The 22,998-nt window shown below is 38.0% G+C and overlaps 1 protein-coding gene and 1 pseudogene across 2 annotated transcripts in view; one reads left to right on the forward strand and one right to left on the reverse strand.

Moving 5' to 3' along the window:
- The window catches only part of CTNNA2 (catenin alpha 2), a 1,196,494-nt gene that overhangs the window by 1,133,372 nt on the left and 40,124 nt on the right, over positions 1 to 22,998 (reverse strand). The window lies entirely within an intron of this gene.
- LOC132435624 (guanine nucleotide-binding protein subunit alpha-13 pseudogene) lies at positions 478 to 1,406 on the forward strand (annotated as a pseudogene).

Below are 22,998 nucleotides of genomic sequence, written 5' to 3' on the forward strand. Positions count from 1 at the left end.
TCATTTGCTGTTCACAGCAATCCTGAGAGACAGTTATGATTATCTTTATTTTGGAAATGAGGAAATTGAGATTCAATAATGTTAAGTAATTTGCCCAGGATTCCTCATTTGTAGACCCAGGATTCAAGTTCAGTTCTTGTCCTCCAAAAGAGATGCTCTTGTACTAAACTCCAAGGAGACTCTTTACAGTGGTTAATACTGTTTGGAGGGAAAATGAAACCTCAGGACTTCCTCGCTTTCTGTCTGCGCTTTCAGTACACTTACCCAGCTGTGTGGTAACGGAAGGCAAGCCAGGCAGCAGCAGAATCTAGGGAGATGGACAGATGCCTGTCCTGGGAAAAGTCAGACCTACCTGAAGCAGTTCATGAAAAACCGGGCTTCTAGGAGCAAACCAGAGAAGCAGGTCCATCTTCCTGAAGCTGATGTGGGTCATCCACAGGCAGGACGCTTAAGAGCGCTGGTGAGGGGTTTCACCCCACTATCTCCAGCAACATGACCAAAGGTATGCAAGTGCTTGTAGATTTCAAGAGAAGCTTCGTATTCCTTGGGGAGGTAATTCAAACCAACTCAATAAAGACAAGATGATGACAGCTGACAACCCTGGCCACCCATGGTGGCCCAGGGAATGGTGACAATGCCAGGTTTTTGTTTCGTTTTCTCAATATTTTTCTGCTATGAGGGCACAGTGGGCAGATGGAAGCACATGACAACCATGGGTAATTTCAGCTGGGTGAATCTGTAAAACTAGTTCCTTGAGAATGGATAAGCTCGAAGAGCCAGATACATTCCATTACAAGAGGATATTCTGCTTTGCAGAATACCTAACAAAATATTCCTAAGTACAAATTTGAAACTTACTATGTTCCTTTCAAAATGTCTGATGTAGGCAGTCAAAGATCAAAAAGGAAATGTTGGTTTGAATGCTTCCTTATTTCTTCCAGTGAGTTTGACCAGATGGTAGGCAAGATAGATGACCAATGCCTTACAGAATCTCTGAGCATTTTTGAAAGGATTGTCAATAACCAGGTTTTCAGCAATGTCGCCATAATTCTTTTCTTAAATGAGACAGACTTGCTTGAGGAGAAAGTGCAAATGTTGAGCCCCAGAGATTATTTCTTAGAATTTGAAGAGGATTCTCACTGCTTAAGAGACATCTAAAAGCTCCTGGGGGAATGTTACTATTAACAAATGCCAGGACCAGTAGCATAAGCTCTTATACCAGCACCTCACAGTACTATCAACATGGAAACACCCGCCTTATTTTCCGAGATGTGCCAGGTACTAGTCCTCATGACAACTTTAAGCATCTTATTCTACAGTGATGCACAAAAAAAAAACTTGTTATTCTAGTATCTTCTCGTGTTTTTATTTTTTTTAATTTATTTATTTTATTTATTTTTGGCTGCATTGGGTCTTCGTTGCTGTGCATGGGCTTTCTCTAGCTGCGGCAATCGGGGGCTACTCTTCGTTGCGGTGCATGAGCTTCTCATGACAGCGGCTTCTCTTGCTGTGGAGCACAGGCTCTAGGTGCGTGGGCTTCAGTAGTTGTGGCATGCGGGTCAGTAGTTGTGGCATGCGGGCTCAGTAGCTGTGGCTCACGGGCTCTAGAGCGCAGGTTCAGTAGTTGTGGCGCACAGGCTTAATTGCTCTGCAGCATGTGGGATCTTCCTGGACCAGGGCTCGAACCCGTGTCCCCTGCATTGGCAGACGGATTCTTAACCACTGCACCACCTTGTGAGGTGGTAACTCATTGTAGTTTTGAGTTGCATTTCTCTAGAATTAGAAAAATCTTGATTCTATGCTTAACTTCTTGGAAATCTTAGTCCCTCATCTGCAGACTTTGGTTTGTGGCCGAAACCTGCTGAATAACATAATCTGCAAAGTTCAGGTTTTGATCTGTTTCAGTATGGCTATGATTTCAGTTAAGTGGTAATCTCCTAGCAGACCTCAAACTAGGTAAACTTCAGGCTTTAAATTTTTCCACTTTTAAAACTGAATACTCTGTTGGTGCCAACTACTGGCATCCTTAAATACTGTAGGTATGAGGACAAGCAAAACAAGCAAGTTTAAGATCTTTCCTCTGCCTTACATCTGTTACATATCTTTATGGTGGCCTCCTACTTTGAAAAAGATATTGGAAAAAAAATTGATCTAAGGAATGACATTCTCTAAGTTTACACAGATCTAGCCTTCATGTTTTTTAAACTGCTTGTACACCCACCTCACCTTGTTTTTGAATTCTGTGGTTTTTGAAGACAACATTCTCAAGGTTTTAAAGTTTATACAAGGATTTCTGGTATGATGCTAATTAAGGGTTTGCAAGTGGTACCAAAGAGCCAAAGGTACATGAATGCCACATATAATATTTTGATCAAAAGGAAAGAGTGGAAAAGAATTTGCCTTTTTCATATTTAATTATTATATAATTAATGTACCATATGTAGAACATTCTGGCCATAACAGCAACTAAAAACTGCAAGCAACTTCATAATAGAATGGTCTAAATAAATATATACTTTCCATAAACATTTTTTAAAAATAAAAAAATCAGATGTCACTATATTTTAATAAAGCTAGTTTTCTTAGCATCATTAACTTCTACAGTGGAAGAGATGTAAGGTAATATGTGTTGACCTTGTAATTTTTTAAATGAGGAAACTAAAGTAGAAGACAGTGAACAGTTAAAAGTGGACATAAAATCCACTCTCTCTTTTCCAAGTCTGGGTTCCTCTCCAAGTTTTCTGGGAAAACTCATTCACAGTTTTCAAACATCTTTAGTCTGAATGCTTTTCTCAAAAGTAATCAGATGCATAGATTTGGTATAAAAACAGATCAAAGCAGAGGTGTTCAGGTAGAAGTTGTTGGGGAACCACAAATTCCAGTCTATACCCTCGCCCTCCCCAGTCATATTTCCAGGAACCCCTAAGATTTGGTGGAATACAGTTAGAAAACCATATGCTTTATACCATATCAACTCATAAAATAAATCTGGAAGATAGCCAAGTATTAAAATGTGAAAAAAAAGTTAAACATCAATACAAAAGACAAATTACAATTTAATATAACAATCTGAGAACTGTCCCAAGTTAGCTCATGATTATGCACCAAATGAATGAGGCTGAAAATGGGCACCCATAAGGGTTCAGGAAAGGAAGAGTCACAGTATGCTGGGTGTGGTCTGGAGTAAGTTACCAAAGAGAGCACTGGGAGGTAGGAGGTAGACGGAGCCCTGGGTGAACAGCTGGAGTCTGTCAAGTGGAATAAACTGGAGCTTTGTTTTCCCTAGACACTTCAAGGATAAAGTTAATGGCAGGAGTTGAGGTCTGCTGGAATAAAGAGATAAAATGACCACATCTATCACTCCTGAAGTCAAGAAAACCTCCCTAACTGTACATGCACAGGAAGGCTCCTTGGAGGGTCAAAAAGGGAGGGGTCGTCACCCCATAACAGGTGGCGTCAACCTCCCATAGGCCTCTGCACTGGAATCCATCTTAAAAAAAGATGTGCATGCATACTGGGGAGGGCCCTAAGACAGGTCAGATGTGGGAAAAGAAGCAAGATAATTGGCCAGAGGAGAACAAAGACCCAGAAGAACTGCCCTTATATAAATGATTTAACTGCCTCTTTACCAGGTTCCTCCTCAATAAGGAAGACGCCCACACCCTTTCTCTCTGGGTGTGTGTTCCTGCTTTGCTTCTGTCTAAAGAAACTGCTTCTCGGCGTGCCCTCCCACATGTTGTGTTGTGCTAATAATAATAAACTTTGTACCTGTTTTTACGGTTTTTGCCTCCTTAAGACATTCTTGTTTTTCAATGGGGGCAAAAGCCAGGGCAACTTTGCTTCTAGCCTCTAGCCCCTGGTGGACTAGCAGTTAGGATTCCTGGTTTTCATCCAGCCTTGCCAGGGTTCAATTCCTGGGCAGGGAACTAAGATCCTGCTTCAAGCCACCACTCACTGCTGTCTCCCCAAGATCAACTTCACTCTTAAGATATGTGTAGTATTTAAATAAGAGGAGAGTAGTAGTGAAAGAGGAAGAGGTAAGGGAAGTAGCATCAGCAATAGCACTGGAACAAGAAAGAACAATATAATTTCAGCAAAAGTAAGTAGACCAACTAAGCTCAAAGGATGGGCTAGGGAAGCTGAAAAAGGTGAAGTTAAACCCAGAAATATATGTTGAGCTAGACTATGTCAAGTTAATGAGTTCTGATTTTATCCTGCAGGCTACAGGGAATTACTGAAGGTTTCTGAATCAAGGTAGCAATATGATCAAAGTGTTTTAGGAATTTTATTGAAACAGTGGTGTAAAGATATTCTAGGAAAGAAAAAATTGGAGAAGAAAGATCAGTTAGGAGGCTATTTGCAGACATCCATGCATGATGACGATCAAAACCAGGTTAAAAGCTGAAAGGACAAATATATCAATCAGGAAGTAAGATTTGAAAGGACTTAGAAAGTTACCTGTCATTCCAGATATTAAAAAAATAGTCTAGATATTTATCAGAGACCTTGTAAAGAGGATGCATATCTCAGATGATAATTGAACTATATGACCTCTAAGGTTCCTCTCCAGTTCTGAAATTAAAATTCTATGTAATAGACTGAATATGTTGATAAGGGGTGGGCGTGGGTAGGAGCCCAACAAAAATTAAAAATTTAAAGCTTGGTGACTACATAAATGATGGATATCATTTCTAAGATGAGACATGTATTACTATTCCAAAAAAGAAATAAAAAGTAGGCCCGATTCCTTTTAAAACACTGAAATAATTTAAGCCAAAAAATTCAAGTAGCATATTATGGTACATAATCCTCTAGGGTCAAGTGCTTCTGATGATTTAATGATCCACATTTTCCCAGGCTATACATCAAGGAGATACCTCAGAAGAAAGTGAACTGGGTTGTTATCAGTGCTGATATAAAATAGAGCAAAATCATTTAACATTTGGTCCTTTCAACCAGCCACACAGGCACTCAACAGTAGGCAAATTACCCTGAGTTTGAATGAGAACAACATAGATACTTTATAGTTTGGACCTTTCATATTTATATTTTTTTCATTAGTTCATTGGTCTCCTGAGGGCAGCATTATATTGCTTCATTTTCTTTGTAACTCTGCATAGCACTTAATCTACACATTCTATGCAAAAGAAGAGTGACTAATTCATGTTCAATTTTAGTTCACTATTATCTCTAGATCTTTTTTCACTTATTAAACTTATAGTGTGTCATTCTCATTTTCTACATTTATAGCTTATTATTATTCTGAAGGGTACTTCCCGGAATATGCCCCCAATTAAATTTACTATCAAATTTTCTCATCTCTTTTTCAATTTATAAAAGTGCTTTGAATTCTACATTTAGCCTGAAGTATTCCCAGTGTGATCTACAAGTACCATCATACTTCTTATGCTGACAAGTTATAATCAGCAAATTTCATCGTCAGGTTCTTAATTCCTTTATCTAAATTGGATCATACAAATTTTATACATCAGTTATTTGTGAGAAATTATTTTCCATGTTTACAAAGACTTCAACAACAGTATCTCACTTTATATCCCAGAAACAAGTAAAGGAAAAATTATTCCTGGGATTTGCCAAACACCTGGGATTGTGATACCAAGACCTTGCCCAACACTACTTAAGAAATGCCAGTTATCTCATCAGAAGGAAAACTGTCTACTAGGGGAATACAACAGTGAACTGATCCACTGAACAGAGTACTGAAGCTATGTTCCTGAAGACCTTTCAAGAAATAATAGATCAGGATAGACAATTATTTAGACATCATCTGTCATAATTTAAAAGACATATATCAAGGTTTCTGACATAATTCTAGCTCATTAAAACTTTCTGAAGAATAAAATCTGCAGAATACCAATAAATGGTAGAGTAATTCCACCTTTCTTTAGATTTCAGGAGCAAATGATAGCTGTGAAAACCCCTGAAGTTCTGTCCTTAATTATATTAATTATAAACAGCAACATCATTAACACATGTGAATTTAAATTTATCTATCACTTGAAAGTCCTGGTTTAACACATTTACAAGTCAAGATACAGAATAAATTCTCTAAGTATTACAAGGCAATGCTGTTATAATGTGAGGATTGTACATAATGATGCCAATTTACTAGGTTGAAGAGGACATTACTGCAATTTAACCAGTCATTATAAACCATGGTCTCATTTTAGTTCAGCCGTGTTAATTTAGAAGTAATAAAATGTGTTTTTAGAATTTATGGCCTGGTTATCTCCACAATAAATATCAACACATTCAATTCCAAAAGGGCTTTGGCATGAGAAGTAATTATAATGTTTTATTTGTACCTTAATAGATTTTTTAAAAGTCTCAGTCTACATATGTTGCTTAAGCCTAGCTGACATTGAATTTAAATTTGCTAAAGAAATAATTAAATAGGAACATGGAGTTTCCAATGCAGATACAACCATTAAGTGACTGGTGATTATATTTGTGACAGTGGTATCAAGTCCTCCATTAATTCCTGGATGGTTTAATGTTTTAAGACCTGATAGATTCCTAGAAGCACATATGGGATAGGACATCAAAAATTAGGTGGAAAATAAAGCAGTGAAGAACAAAAGAAATGCATTTAGAATCCCTTTATAAATCTTTCAGTCCTTCTCAAGACAAAGAATCAAGTTTGAATTCTTTAGTATAGCATGCCTTCATGATCTGACCCCTCTTTGCATTTGCTCTCTCCTACCTTTTCAATCCCCAGTACACTCACCTACCAAACCATTTCCCCTACATTCACATGCATTTTTGCCCCATGACTCTCCTGGCAGCCTCCTGCTCATTCCTCCACCCAGCAAAAATGAACTCTTTAGCCTCTCCCTGAGAGTATAGCTATTTCCAGAAGGGCTCCCATAATGCCCCATACAGAAACCTGTCACCATACCTAATGCAACCGTGGTAACCATTTACTGTTTGCTTTCTCCTCTAGATGTTGAAATAAGCACTAATTTTGCTTCTCTGTATAATTACCAAGATATAGTTAATACTTACTTTTTAAATGAATGAATGAATGATTTAATGAACTTATAAAATTAGAAATGTCAGTATGTCACACTTCCATATATAATGGGTTCAACATTTACTAAATAAATGAACAAATATTTACTTAGCACTAATGATATGCCAGACATTACACTAAGTGAAGAACAAAGAATAATACAATAAAAACATGACTATGAAGACTCTTACATTTATCAGATGAGATAAAAATTTATCATCCTACTATATGTAAATGGTATAAGAAGCATTACTTGATGTCTGAAAAAAAGATCTGGTGTCCTCCTCAGGTCAGTGTCTTTAATGCCTACCTTCTGCTCCATCAAGTCTGCAGGCATCTTCTAAGAACAGTCCAGTCTTCTCTGGTTTAGTGATTTTTTTTTTTAAGGTACCATCTCTCTCCTCAATTTTAAACCATTTGTTCTGTTCTGATTGGAGCCTCCAGTTTACACCATCCCTCAAAGCCTAACCATTTGGAGTTGACGAGTCATTGCCTGATTTTGGCTTCTTCCCAGTATGCTGTATTGTAAAACACATCCCTTGGCTCCAGCTTCTGTGGCCTCCCCATAAGCAATGGCCACCTGACCTCAGACTGCAATTCCAAGGAATTCATCTAACATCTCTGCCTCTACTTGACTGGGAAGGGAGCTGGGGGGGACTCATCAAGCCAGAATAAAGAGGAAGGATTAACTCATTCTGACTAGGATGAAAAGTGAAGACTATACAGGGGCAACAACATTTGAATTGGCCCTTACCTGTTGAGGCAGGTGGAAAAAATAAGAGGCAGAAGGTAGAGGTGCCTTCCTGCTTGAGCAATGGTATAAAACGTAAAACTGAAAGGCCTCTTCAGGTAAAGTCAAGCAGACTTGCCTGCATTGGTCACACTCAATCACATATCCAGTAAATGTGGAAACATTAAAATGTTGTAAAAGCCTTAGGAGTGCCAGATTAAGGTCTATAAGAAATTCAAGGAAAATTCCATCTTTTAGAGATAAAAGATGAAATACATTTGGGAAAGAGAATGCATTACAAGTGATAACACCGTAAGAAAAAAGGAGCAGCAGAACTTTATAAAATTGGCCTCATGCAATCTCAAGGCTATATGAGTTGTCAATGTACCTTAGTCAAATAAATTTCCTTCTTCCAATTCAGTTTTCTTGTCTACAAAATGAGTGACTTTCTTTCTAAATTCTAGTTTAAAAATTAGCTACTATATTGAATTTGGTAGGCATTTTCTATGTGTTTATCCAAATGTTTGTTCAGTATAGTATCTTTTTTATTTAAATTCTTGTCAATGTTGAGCATTTGACATTTTATTATGTTTCATTGATTAAAGCAAATCATAAATATGCTATTTGTGTTTTTAACATATCATTTTAGTAAGAACTTTAAGTACAGGAGAAATTCTAATGGCAAGAAATTAAAGTAGGATTCAATTTCCAAATACAACGCAACTTGAAAGTATTTCATTTCACCACAATGGACAGGTATGAATTGTATACTGAGTACCAAACTAAGGAAAATTGGATTTCCATTTTTCCTTCAGTTTTTCCAATTACATTTTCTCATCATTTTATGCAAAATATTACATTTTCTTTCATCCAAATAATTGTAACTATCTCATATGACTGTCTGCCTATGTATGTGCACAGCCAATGTCAAGAAAGTAAAATGAAAGAAATCAGTTAAGTGTGTCAGCATTTCATCTTTTGGGTCTTTGCATATCAAGATACATCTTCAATATGCAGATTTAGCTTTGCTGAAAATAAAAGTGGAGAACCACTTTGGTTGGCAACCTTATAAAAATTTCCATTTTTCTCCTAATCAATGAAATTATTCGTCATGGAAAAGAATGTTTTCCCGAGAATTATACATTTGGACCTGAATACAGAAAAGATAGCTCTTCATTTACCTTCTACTTTTTTCCTTACAACATGGGAAAGGTCTTTTAAAGGGGGGAAACAGAAGGCACAACCTGTATTAGATTATCAGGAATTAACTGTGACGATTTCTTTAATGAAACACTTTGAAAGCTGGTGGCAAGCATTTACTGGGTTGGTTTGAAGACCACACTCACATAACAGGCCCCCAATAAATGCTGTTTCAATAAATGTCTAACAGATTTCTCCTACTCAGTTCCTCTGCATCATCTTGTACTGTTGGCCACAAACTTCCTGATATGTTCTTCTCATGGCACATCATGTGCCTGGTTCTCTGCCTACCTCTCTGGATGCTACTCATTTCGTCTTTTTGGGCTCTATTTATGGGACAAATGTCAACAACCCTTAGGGCTCAACTGAGCCCTAGTCTTCTCTTTATATTTTTCCTGGAAAATCTCCCTAACTATGGCTTCAACAGCCATTTATGCTTTGATAAACTTAAACCCTATTATCCTCAGCATGGATCTCTCCCCTGAGTTCTAGATTCCTATCTCCAACAACCTATTGGATATTTCTTCTTGATGGCCTTCAGGTACTTCACATGAAACAAACTCCTAGTTGAACTCATTGTGTTTTAGAAAAAATATTTGTCTCTCTTCACACGTGATTCCATTAACTGCCCAAAAAGAAACCTGAGAATGGTCCTGCACTCGGCCTTTCCCTCACTAATTACATCAATCAAGCACCAAGTCCCATGGATTCTACCTCCTTAATATTGCTTACATTAGTCCATGATTTTACAATGTACTAACAATATCTTAAATTGGGCCATCATTATCTCTTATTGGATCAGCTTTCTAAGTCCTCTCCCTGCCTCCAGACATGCCCCCACCACGAGACCACCATGATCTTGCTCTGAACTCTGTCTTTAAGATGTAAATCTGATCAGGTTATTTCCCCACTTAAACCCTTGTTCTCACCCACTGCCCACAAGATAAAGGTTTACATTTTAGTATGATCTGCCAGGTCCTTTATGATCACTATAAGCCCCTGCCTACATGGAGTTTACTATTTTAGTGGGAGAAGCGGAAGATAAAAAAATAAGAAAATAAAATAGTGCTTGATTAAAACAGCTCAACTGAAATAAATACCTGAAGAGATGTCAAGACTTACAAACTATTAGCTGTTAACATCACTAGCATGATGATTGAACTCCAGAGCAAAAGAGAAAAAAAAAATTAGGATATGTTCTAAGGAACAGAGAAGTATCGAGAGGCCATTCTTTCTACTCTTTGCCCCATATATTAAATTAAATTTAAGCATACTTGTGAAAAAAGTGTGAACTCACCATTTAAAAAAAAACTTTAATATGCAATACAAAGGTGTTACAAATTACACTAATGTGACAGGGTATGAATCAATTTCACTTTTTTTTTTTTTTTTCCGGTACGCGGGCCTCTCACTGTTGTGGTCTCTCCCGCTGCGGAGCACAGGCTCCGGACGCGCAGGCTCAGCGGCCATGTCTTATGGGCCCAGCCTCTCCGCGGCATGTGGGATCTTCCCGGACCAGGGCTCGAACCCGTGTCCCCTGCATCGGCAGGCGGACTCTCAACCACTGCGCCACCAGGGAAGCCCCAGTTTCACTTTTGTCCCACAAAAATCAATGCAAATGTGTATGGTCTGCAGAGTAGGATTTCTAAAATAAGCTAAGAATGTGTAAACTCCTTCATTTAAAAAGAAAATTCAATCGTCTTCACCTCTCTCAGCTTAAAATATTCTGTCTCCCTCCTTAAGGAACCCCTGTTAAAACGTGTCAGCGAGCAGTGACTTTTGTTAGTTCACCTTTTGTCTCCAAAAAGTTATCTTCCACGAACATGTATGTTACATTATGGAATATCTAGTTGCACAGAGTAAAGACCTGAGTTTGCCGTTGGCATTTATCTAAACAAACAGCTGAATCTTCAAAATTACATAATAAAAACTCTGAAATGAAATTTAATAGGATATTTTTTACAACATCAGCTCAAAATGCATTTTTTATCACCTCCCTGTAACAGGGTAGCTGCATTCCTATTTCGAGTGATGGTGAAAGTGGGCAACATATACATAAATCTACACGTGGCAGAGCCAAAATGGGCTGGAAGGAAAAGAATGCTTCTTGCACCATCCCCACAGGTGCACTCTCCTCAGACCTGCTCCAGGAATGCCTCCTGGAGATGGCCTCCATTATTATGATGGGAAACAGCACCACGTGCTCTATGTCAACAAAGGCTGGCACGTGGGAGCAGAAACATACCATTCAATCTTGCCTTCAATTGCATCTGATATGATGACTCTGAATGACCAGTGTATAATTTAGCAAACCATGCTGTTTCCAAATTAATGAAAGGTAAATAAATGTTGCACCAGTATACTTGGTGAGTGTGACAGAGCATAATTATGAGTTGGTTTAAAGAACAACATGTGATTCAAAGGCCTGTCCACCTTTAGAACAGGATTTTAAAATGAAATTCATAAATTATATGTGGAAATAACTATTTGCATAATTAGTTCCAAATTTTATATGCCTATTTCCCTCATAGAGTAAAATAAGACTATTTTGACCAAATAAGGACCCCATTCCATCCTTACTCCTGCATTTATAAACCACCACCCACTGGAAAACAGCAATGATGTTGAGAGAAAGGGATGCAATTTGAGCTGTGTAATTACACCTTTCACTACATAATGAATTTGAAACAAAACCAATTAATTGTAGTGTATGGTCTTGATGGTTACATATACAACTATTTTTAAAATCTATTTTTGCTATAAAGAGACAAAGGATATGTTATTACCTAGAGACTGATGGGAGGGTGGTTCAATCCAGACCAAACAACTCTGAATCCCATCATAAATTATATGAGAATAATAATACATTTTTCATACAAATACATGTACACACACTAAATGACAAATAAATGACATACACTTGGAAGAGAAAACAACATTGAAAGAAGGAAAGAATATACAGATCCTATTATTAGATGAGATTTTTTCCCAAATGTATAACAAAACAATGTCTGCAAAATATGATGAATCACATACCTGATCATATCAGCTGGATTTGCACTTCACCCATCACATTCAATGTACTATACCATGAATAAACACATTCCTGGCATGTGAGTGCATATGTTGTTTGCATATTTTTATTACTCACATTCATATCTTAGAAAACAGCAATGTCTTAGAAAGTAAGTTCATTAGTATTCTTGTTCTCCCTTTCTCTCTCTGTCACACACTGATACATCACAATTTTAGTATCAAACAAGGACTCTGGCTTTTTAACATCTAACTCCAATTTATCTACATTTATTCTTTCAGATTAATAAAAAGAAAGTGATATAATGCTGCTTGTTTCACATATGCATAACTGCATGAGTACACCTAAACAAAATATGGATATATTATATGTATATAATATATCCAAAGCTTCTCTTTTCATGCTACACAGGTTTCCAAAAGGAAACCCATAAATGTTAAGTTTAAAATAACTTTATAATCCAATCAGCAACAAATAATATTCAAATTATAGACCTGAATTGCTGAATAATATTTTATTTCTTGTAGAATTTCTACAATCACAGCCATCAGTTTCTCTTCAGAGTTGTAGTCTCCATCTAGACACTTTTCCTCTGTCTCTATTCAGAGAAATTAAGGGCTGCAAAGTCCTATCAAGTTTTCAGCCAGGGAGACTAAAGGTATCAACTTTCAGCCAAGGTGACTAAGAACAGAAACTAGCAAATGATTCTGCCTAATTATATTATTAAAAAACACAAACTTTAAATTGGCAGTCGTAAGTTTTACGTTATATAATATTAAAAGGTAGTATTATTTCAAAACTTACTACAAAGTTGCTGCAATCAAAACAATACGGCATTGACATAAAGATAGACATACTGATAAATTGATTAGAATTGAGAGTTGAGAAATAAGCCTTACATTTATGGTCAATTAACTTCTGAAGACAAAAAGTACTGAAACAATTGGATATCCACATGCAAAAGAATGCAGGTAGACTCCTATCTCACACCATATATAAAAATTAACTAAAAATAGATCAAAGATGTAAATATAAAAATTAAAACTATGAAACTCTTTAGAAGGAAACAGAGCTGTGAATCTTTGTGATTTTGGATTAGGCAATTATTTTTTGGAAACAACACCAAAAGGGCAAGCAACCCCTCCCAAAAAAGAGATAAATTTGGCCTCATCAGTATTAAAAACATTTGTGCTTCAAAAGACACCATCAAAAAGTGAAAAGACAGGGGGATCAATCAAGATGGTAGAGTAGGAAGGAGTGAACTTGCCTCCGCCAACAAACACATCAAACATACATCTACATATGGAACAATTCTCATTGAAACTTGAAACTGTAAGAAAGACTCCTGTACAAACAAGGCTGTAAGGAAGAGCTACACACAATCAGGTAGGAAGGGAAGAGAAGCGATCAGATCAGGACCTGTGCCCCTGGGAAGGGACTCAGAGGGAAGGGGTGAAGATCTGCCATGGGGAGTGAGCTTTTCAAACCATGTCTCAGGCAGCCCAGTCCTGGAATCTGACACAGGGAAAACAAGCCCACTTGGCTGGTTGGAGAGCCAGTGGAACTCACAGAAGGGCCGTGGGAATCCTGGACTCCACTTGCGAGGAGCATGTGAGCGCTGGCTTACTCCCAAGGCGGGGCAGAGGGCTGACTGAGGACTGCTCCAGTGGCTGCCCAGTTTCCTGTAACCACCCCAGTACGTGCCCCAGCCTGAACCAACGCTCTGCACTGGAGCACTGGAATGCTCCAGCCACACTTACTTCACCTCACAGCTCCGCACTGGAGCGAGGACTGCCAGGACCTGGGAGAGAGCTCACTAAGGGGATACAGAGACAACTCGGACCCTGGGTGGCGTCTGATGGGACCATGGCATGGTGGGGGCTGCCACTGCTGATGCTTACACAGGCAGCACATCAGGGGTGGTCCCAATCTGTGACAGCAGCCAGACTGCCACAGCCTGTGTCCTGATACATGCCGAGAGCCCATGTAGCCCACGTGGGCCCCACCTGCCCTGCCTCATGGCTCCACAACTGAGCATGGTTGGCAGAGGCTACAGGGAGTGATTGGCTGTGAGGGGCAAAGGAGACTCAGATGCAGCAGGGGTGGTACACTGGAGACAGCCCAGACCTCTGTCTGCAGCTGGCACACTAAGGCTCGAAACCTGCATGGGCCCCTCCTGCTCCAGAGAGGGTGCCTGTGCTGAGATAGAGGAGAGCACATGCTTAAAGGAAACCTCTAGCTCAAACCTGAGCCATAAGACTTCTGTTCCAGGGCTTCCCTGGTGGCGCACTGGTTGAGAGTCCGCCTGCCGATGCAGGGGGCACAGGTTCGTGCCCCGGTCCGGGAGGATCCCACATGCCGCGGAGCGGCTGGGCCCGTGAGCCATGGCCGCTGAGCCTGCGCGTCCCGAGCCTGTGCTCCGCAACGGGAGAGGTCACAACAGTGAGAGGTCCGCGTATCGCAAAAAAAAAAAAAAAAAGACTTCTGTTCCATCAACTTGGGATGTGACCCTGCCCCCGATAGGGCAGTAACAGCCACTGAGCAGAGGGGAAGCCCCACCCCATACAGGGCTCCAGCCCTAGCCCCTCCATCTCCAGCCCCACCAAGGTGATAGCTGACAGTATACCCTGAGGAAGGACATGATTTCTGTTCACATCAAATCCAGCTCTTCCACCAAAGGCACTGGGCTCATGGAGACTGTTTACGAACACTTCCACATAAAGACACCTCTTTAACACTGTTATAGGTAACTGCTCCACCAAAATTCACAGAGACAGAAAAAGTTAAGTAAAATGAAAAGACAGAACTACTCTCAACCGAAACAGCAAGAGAAAACCCCTGAAAATTTAAATGATGAATAGAAATAAGCAACTTACCAGATAAAGAATTCAAAGTGTTAGTATTAAGAATGCTAACTGAATTAGGGAAAAGAATAGATGAACACAGTGACAATTCTAACAAGGGACTAGAATATATTTTAAAAAACAGAACTCAAGAACACAATAATTGAAATGAAAAACACTGTACAAGGAATGAATAGCAGACTAAGTGATAGAGAAGAACACATAAGTGATCTGGAAGATAGAATAATGGAAGTTACTCAATAAGATCATCAAAAAGAAAAACATGAAAAAAAGTGAGAACAGTTTAGGAGATTTCTGGGATAACAAGCATACCAACATTCACATTATAGGGGTCTCAGAAAAAGAGAGAGAGAAGGGGGTTGAAAATGTATTTGATGAAATCATAGCTGAAGACTTCCCAAATCTGAAGAAGGAAACACATATCTAGGTACAAAAAGCACAGAAGTTCCCAAACAAGATGAACCCAAGCTGATTCACACCAAGACATATCACAATTAAAATGGCAAAAGTTGAAGAGAGAATTCTAAAGGCAGAAAGAAAAAGCAGAGTCATATACAAGGGAACCCCCATAAGGCTATCTGCTGATTTCTCTGCAGAAACTTTGCAGGCTAGAAGGGAGTAGCATGATATATTCAAAGTACTGAAAAGGAAAAACCTGCAACCTAGGATACTCTATCCAGCAAGGTTATCATTCAGAATTGAAGGAGAGATAAAGAACTTCTCAGACAAGCAAAAATGAAGAGAGTTCAATACTAAACCTACCCTAAAAGAAATGTTAAAGGATCTTCTCTAAGTGAAAAGCCTATAACAAGAAGTATCTATAGGAAAGGAAAAATCGCACTAGGAAAGGCAAATATATAGTAAGGGCTAAGGATGAAGCACTTAAATAAGCTAGTACAAAGATTAAAAGTTAAAAGAAATTGTCTACAATAAACAGTGAAGGGAGAAACATAGAGATGTAAAATATGATATCAAAAACACAAAATGTGGGTGAGGAAAGTAAAAAAAGGTAGATATTTTAGAGTATGTTTGAATTAAATGACTACCAGTTTAAAGCAAGTAGATATAGTTATAGTCAACATATATAAACCTCATGGTAACCGCAAATTAAGAACCTACAGTAGACACCCAAAAACTAGAGAGAAAGGAACAAATGTATACCACTAAAAAAAATCATCAAAGCACAAAGGAAGAGACTAAAAGATGAAGAAAAAACAGAGAACTACAAAAACAACCACAAAACAAGAAACAAAATGGAAGTAAGTACAAACATATCAGTAATCACTTTAAATGTCAATGGACTAAATGTTCTAATCAAAAGAGCATTTATGGTGGCTGACTGGATAAAAAAAAAGACCCATTTATATGCTACTTACAAGAGACTCACTTCAGAGCTAAATACACACACAAATTGAAAGTGAGGGGATGGAAAAATATATCTCATGCAAACAGAAATGACAAGAAATTGTAGGTAGCAACAGTCATGTCAGACAAAATAGACCTTCCCTTCTTTGTGGAATAAAAAATGGACAAAGGATTTGAATAGAACTGACTCAAAGAAGAGATATAATAGCTAATAAGTACAGGAAAAGATGCTTGACATCATTATTGAGTAGGGAAATGCAAATGAAAACCAAGATGAGATACCTCTTCACACCCACTAGGATAGCTATAATCACAAAGATGGAAAGTAAAGTGTCAGCAAGGATGTGGAGAAATTGTAACCTTCATACACTGGTGGAGGGAATGTAAAATAGTACACTTGCTTTAGAAAATAGTTTGGAAGCTGCTCAAAAAGTTAAACACAGAATTACCATATGACCAAAATTCCACTCCTAAGTATATACCCAAGAGAAACAAAAGCATATCTTCACACACACACACACACACAAACTTGTACTGTAATGTTCATTGTAGCATTATTCATAATAACCCCAAAATTGAAATGACCCAACTGTCCATCAACTAAAAAATGGATAAATAAAATGTGGTCTACCTATATAGTGGAATACTATTCATCCATAAATATAAATGAAGTACAGATAAATGCTATAACATGGATAAGCCTGGAAAACATTATGGTAAGGAAAAGAAGCCAGACACAAAAGGTCACATATTGTATGACTCCATTTACACAAAATGTCTGGAAGAGACAAATCTGTAGAAACACTGTGTAGATAGTGGGGCTGAATAGAGGGGGAGATGGGCGGTGATTGTTAATGAGTATGAGGTCTCTTTTAGGGGTTAGAAAAATGTTCTGGAATTAGATAGTGGTGATGGTTCTATAACTTTGCAAATATTCTAAAAATTGTTCTACAGTACACCTTAAAGGGCAAATTTTATGGTATGTTATTTATATCTCAAAAAATGAGAAAAAGCAATATTAAAATGATAAAATTGGGGAAAAGATACAAGGAGGTGAAATCTGGGATCCTTCTTCTCCATGAATGTCCAGCCCTGAGATTGAGTAAATAGCTCATCGTGAGCATTTCCTTCTCGTTAAGGCACTTCTGGGATATAGTCACAACTCAGCTTCTGTCTGTGGCTCTTAAGATCATTTTCTGCTCAACTATTCTTTTTCTACCATACTCACACTTTATTGTCTGGAACTGAGAGGCTCAAGAGATATGTCTTTTCTAGGAAAAGGCATTTCTTTTGCCTTTCCAATAGCCATCCTCTTTTTCTCCTTAATAGCAAGAGTATAAAGAGACAAAGTCACATCATTATCCATCCAACCACCCACACTTGCCACATTCTCCAATTGTTTTTTCCTACCCGTAGAAGCCAGCAACCTGAATTAAAGCCAATTTCAATGACATTTTTACAGTTACGCAACACTCAGATTCTTCCAAGCCTATTTCTATATTTTAAAAGTGTGTGAACATTTTCACCCTGAACATTCACAGACAGGGCCTCTCCTCTTTCTTTTCCATAAACATCAACCTGCTGATAGAGCTGCTACAATCAACCTCTCCTGGTCTCAGAAGACAGACTTTTACCTTGTATTCTGTCTTCTTCCATCTCCATTTCTCTGAAATTCTAACCTCAGAGGTTGCTAATGATCTCCTAATTGCCAAAACTGGTAGATTTTCTCAAGTTCTGATACAAATTTACTTCTCTGAAGCAATTATTGCTGTCTAAAAAACCACTTTCTCCAAGTTGTCATTTTCTCTTTCAGGTAAGTGAAAAAAATCTCTAGCTGATCTTTCTTCACTGTTTTGTCACTATGGCACAAAGATTTTTTTTGGAGTCGTATGTCAAGTGCTGGCGTCATCAAAACATATACACCACACATTCACTCGTTATTGATCACAGGAAAACGAAATTCTCTCAGTCCTAGTCTTTTTTTTTTTTTTTTCTGTAAATTGGGGATCTCCCAGGGTTTTTGTAAGGATGATGTTAGAAACTGTATGTAAATTTCTTAGCAGCAGCCTGCTACATAAATGGTAGCTTTATAATGGTAAGTAGTATTTACATTTTCATTACCATCATAATCACTATTATTATACATAAGAATCAGCTTTAAACTCTTAATCCCCAGTTCTGTGCTGTCCTCTCTTCCAGGCAACCCTGGAACCCTCTTCTGGACAGAGATCCTGGATGTCCTCCTAGCTCCTCCCACTCTCTCCCTCTGTCCAAAGCACAATTAATATCTCTGTCAACAACCATTAAACATCACTGCTTCACAAATGATATCACCAGCCTCCCAGCATCAGGATTGAAAGCCTGATGTCAGTTTTGATTCTTTCCTACCACTAGGAAAGAACTTGTTCACAAGTTTAGTCAACGATATCTCTGTAACATTTTCTGAGTACATCCCCTGTGCTCCATTTCCACAGGAAAATGAGGCCAGGCCCTCATTGTATCTCATTTATAAGTGGTTCCCAGACCTGGCAAGTTATCACAATCAAGTCCAGATCCTTGGCACCCCACACCTACCAAATCATAATCTCCAAAGAGTAAAGCTTAGAAGTCAATCAGGTTGAAAAATTTCCAGGTGATTAGCATAAATTATCAGATGTAGAAGTTAGTGGTATACACTGGGGAAACAACCTCTGACCATGTAACTCTGGTATCAGTTCTTTTCAATGTTTCTTCTTACCTAATGATGTCAGCTCTTATTTTCCCCAAATTTCAGCTTCCCAAAGTACTAGGCTAAAACATGCTCTATCTCTCCACTACCTATAAAGTTGCATCTTGATTATTCAACATTCATTCATCAACATCTGTTTTAGCACCTCCAATAATAGATGCCGAGTATATGAAAACCAAAGATTAAAGATTTGATGAACTAACAATCTAAAGATAGCAAGACAGAGGCAGAAGGATAGGGGTGTAAGGACAAAAAAGGAGAGAGAGTGAGAAAGAGAGAGAAAGCATATAGGCATCTATTCAATACCCATAACATGCTAAACAAAGAACCTACAGTTGCAACTAATTTTCTCCTTAGCTTGGCATTCAAAGACTTCACTGTCAGGCTTCAACCTTATTTACCACCATTACCCAAGCTCCAATCAAAATGAAGAGTTCCCACAGTTTCCACAAAAACTGCATATAAATTTTGCCTTACAGTTTGTTCTTCGGCTAGAACATCTCCCTACACTAGTCTATTTCATCTTTCATGTCCTAGCTAAGCCCTTGTTAATTCCCCAAACAGGAAATTAGTTCTTACTGTTATTCCAAGCTTCTAAAGCTCTATGTGGTACTGAGTACCTTCTACACTATATAATAGATATTTTATATTTATTATCTTTCCTATTACAACAAAAGGCCCTTTAGGGCAGGACTCATAATGGGTCTTTCATTAAACCCTCACAGCACCTACTGTAAACCATAAATACATGTTTAATGAATGAACATAGATATATACATAACTAACACTTTCATAAAATCTGAATTCTGTTATCTATTAGGAGATTTATTAGAAGAAGAAACGTTCACTAAAATGACATTATCAATATAAAATGATAGTTGATTAAGTTACAGTTAATAATGGGATATGGGTATAATCATTTTTTCATCATTAGATGGCTGGATCAATCTGCATAGTAGTGCCATGTTTAGCAGTGAGTTAGTAACAATTATGTGCATGTTTAATTGCAAACTAAGCTTTGCGTAAGAAACTACCTACACACACCAAGAATATTATTTAAATTTCTTGAGAAAAACCTATACAGAACTAGAATATGCTAATAACTATATTCTGGTCTGAAATGTAAGACTGTCTCTGTATGAATGTTTATATGTGTGTATATCTAGATATGTGTAAACACTCTGGAGCTTCTGTGCAATGTTGTCAATTGAGCTTCATACTTAAAAACAAAGCAAAACAAAATCAAGCCCAAGCCTCACCAGGAACATCCTATGCACAGCTAAACAGGTAATTCTACTGAACCAAAAGTTCTCATTTAATTAGGTTTACACTGCAGTAGTACGCTTACAAAATAAGAGGTTTTAAAGACGTTTGAGGAGCCGACCCTGTGTAGACACAAGTGCAGAGCAGCCAGTTAATCTGCACATATGAACACAGGGTTTAAAGAAATAAATTACAGGATGGATTTTATAGTCACATGACTTCATATGGAATATGCCACCACAAGCAGAGCCATCATTTTGAAAGCAAAAAACAGCCAGAGCTAAAGAGCCTAACACAATCCTCCAAGGGCTTAATAAGTTCTGTAAGAGTCTTTCATACCCAGGGAATAAAAGGTTCAAATTTTAGGTAATAAAATGTATATGAGACCATTAGAAAGGCAATGAGTTTAAAACTAAACAGGCAAATTGTAAACATAGGTCATTTTTTTAAACTAAGGAGACCTAAGAAGTGAATTACATTTAATTTTCAAATGTGCATTGCTACTAGCTACTCTAAGACCTCTCTCCTGGATATTGACTTAAATTCCAACATTGAAAGCTCACCCAACACATTCTGTCTCCAGTTTCTGAAACAAAGGGCTTCTCACTGACAATCACCAAGGACAATACATGCCAAGAAAATAAATGCATTACATCAAAATTAAGAGGGATACCTGAGGCCCTGAACTCTCCCGACAGGCAAAAGTTTTAGGTTATGAAGAAAAGTAATCTCAAGGATAACTAAGTCATCATTTAAATTCATTTCTAGGGTTACTATAAGCATAATAAACATAAGTTGCAAGGAAAAATTAATTTAAATTTCAGCAGCACCAGCTATTTAGATCAGATATGAGAAAGAGTTTCCTGACTATGACTGCTGTTAGGTTCTGGAATACTCTGCCAAAGAGGCTTTAGAGTTCCCCTCTCTGAAGACCTTTAAGAAGCAGACTGCATCTATGTAAGAAGACTCAACCCAGAAGATAAAGATAGGTAATTTCAGTGACTCACAGAGGTCCTTCTAATTTTATATTCTAAAAAACTAGGTAAGCCAAGAAAACTTTTTTTAATTCCTCCAATAAAAACTAACATTTCCAAACACCTGCTTTTATCATTTAATAATAAAACCAATCTATTTTATAATACACACATACACACATATATATAATACCATTTCCAGATTTAAAAACTGGAATCATGTAACTCAAATAGAGGCTACATACTTGGGGGGCGGGGTCAGTATTTAAATCTACACTTGTCTGGCTTGAAATCCCATTTCATTGCACTATTCTACATAGAAGAAAACAAGGGATGTTAACACTTGGCTACTTTTGCATTGGAGAATAGCTAGGGTATCAAGGGCTGCATTTCAGGCAGGCAGGTTTGAGCATCACAGAGTTTCAGAACACATACTCATCACACATCATTCGAGTGCCCAGTTTATACACAGCAATGTAACTAGGAATATATCAGGGCACTGGTTTTATTTCATGCACTACAAGAAGCCATCATTATCATGTATGTTTGAAGATGCTCTAGACCAAAAGTCAGCCATGCCTCTCCTACTTTTCAGATGCATGGTGAACCAAGAATAAAAGGGCTAGTCGGGTCAGTACACACAATGGTGCATTCTGCCAGGGAGGTCAAGGTTACCACCACAAATCTTCTGCAAACTAGATAGAATTACATGGAAGAGTATCTCTAATCCTCAGTCATGGGCTCAGCTGTAACCCTGCCAAGTTTCTAAGCAAATGGTAGTGGCAGATCACATTAAATGACAGAATTGGGACAGCTCAATACAATCTATAGTCTTAGTGCATTCAGGATGCTATAACAAGATATCACAGACTGGGTAGCTTATAAACAAGAGGAATTTATTTCTCACAGTTCTGGAGGCTGGAAGTCCAAGATCAGGGTCCCAGCATGGTCAGGTTCTGGTGAAGGCCCTCTTCTGGGTCACAGGCCGCTGACTTCCTTCTGTGTCCTCACACAATAGAAGGTACAAGCCGGCTCTCTGTCCTTTATAAGGACGTTAATCTCATTCATGAGGGTTCTGCACTCACGACCTAATCATCTCCCAAAGGCTCACCTTCTAATACTATCACATTGAGCATTAGGATTTCAACATATGAATTTTAGGGGGACAGAAACATTCAGACCATAGCACCTCTATTATTATTAGAAAATTAACTCATAGCACTTGTTCCATTAATGATGAGTCAGAAGAGTATTCTTTTATATAAAGGATAATGCACTACTTAATCAGAAAAATAAGGCAATGGTAAATAAACCTACAAGGAAGGACTATAGCCTTATTCTCTTTGAAACTTGAGGCTAATGTGTCTCGACAATAATTGGATTGAAAAAAAAGGGACCTTTACAAAAATTGTAATGGACCAATTTATAGAACCAGAAAGTTGTCAGAACAGGTGAATTTCTTAAGTTTCAATGAGAAATTAAATCCTCACAACTGCCAATGAAAATATTTACATTTTTCACATTTGTTTACTTATTGAGCTCAGTCTTTGAAAGGAACTTCATGAAGTCTTTCTTTAGTCAAGGTCAGTGGAAAACACAGTGAGCTGTGTTTGAAGAATAAGCATTTATCTTATCTTCTAAGTAACTGTTATATTAGTCGACCTTGGCAAAGCCTAATGTAAAAAATACTCTTGCCAAGTGGAAACGACACATAACCAACAATGAGAGCCAATGCTCTAGTCAGAATTCTGTCCATGATAGAGGGCATGGTATCTGTTTCTTACACAAAAAGAAACACTTCTGAAGG

The sequence above is a fragment of the Delphinus delphis genome, chromosome 12 (genome assembly GCF_949987515.2).
Source record: "Delphinus delphis chromosome 12, mDelDel1.2, whole genome shotgun sequence".
Taxonomy (NCBI): Eukaryota; Metazoa; Chordata; class Mammalia; order Artiodactyla; family Delphinidae; genus Delphinus; species Delphinus delphis.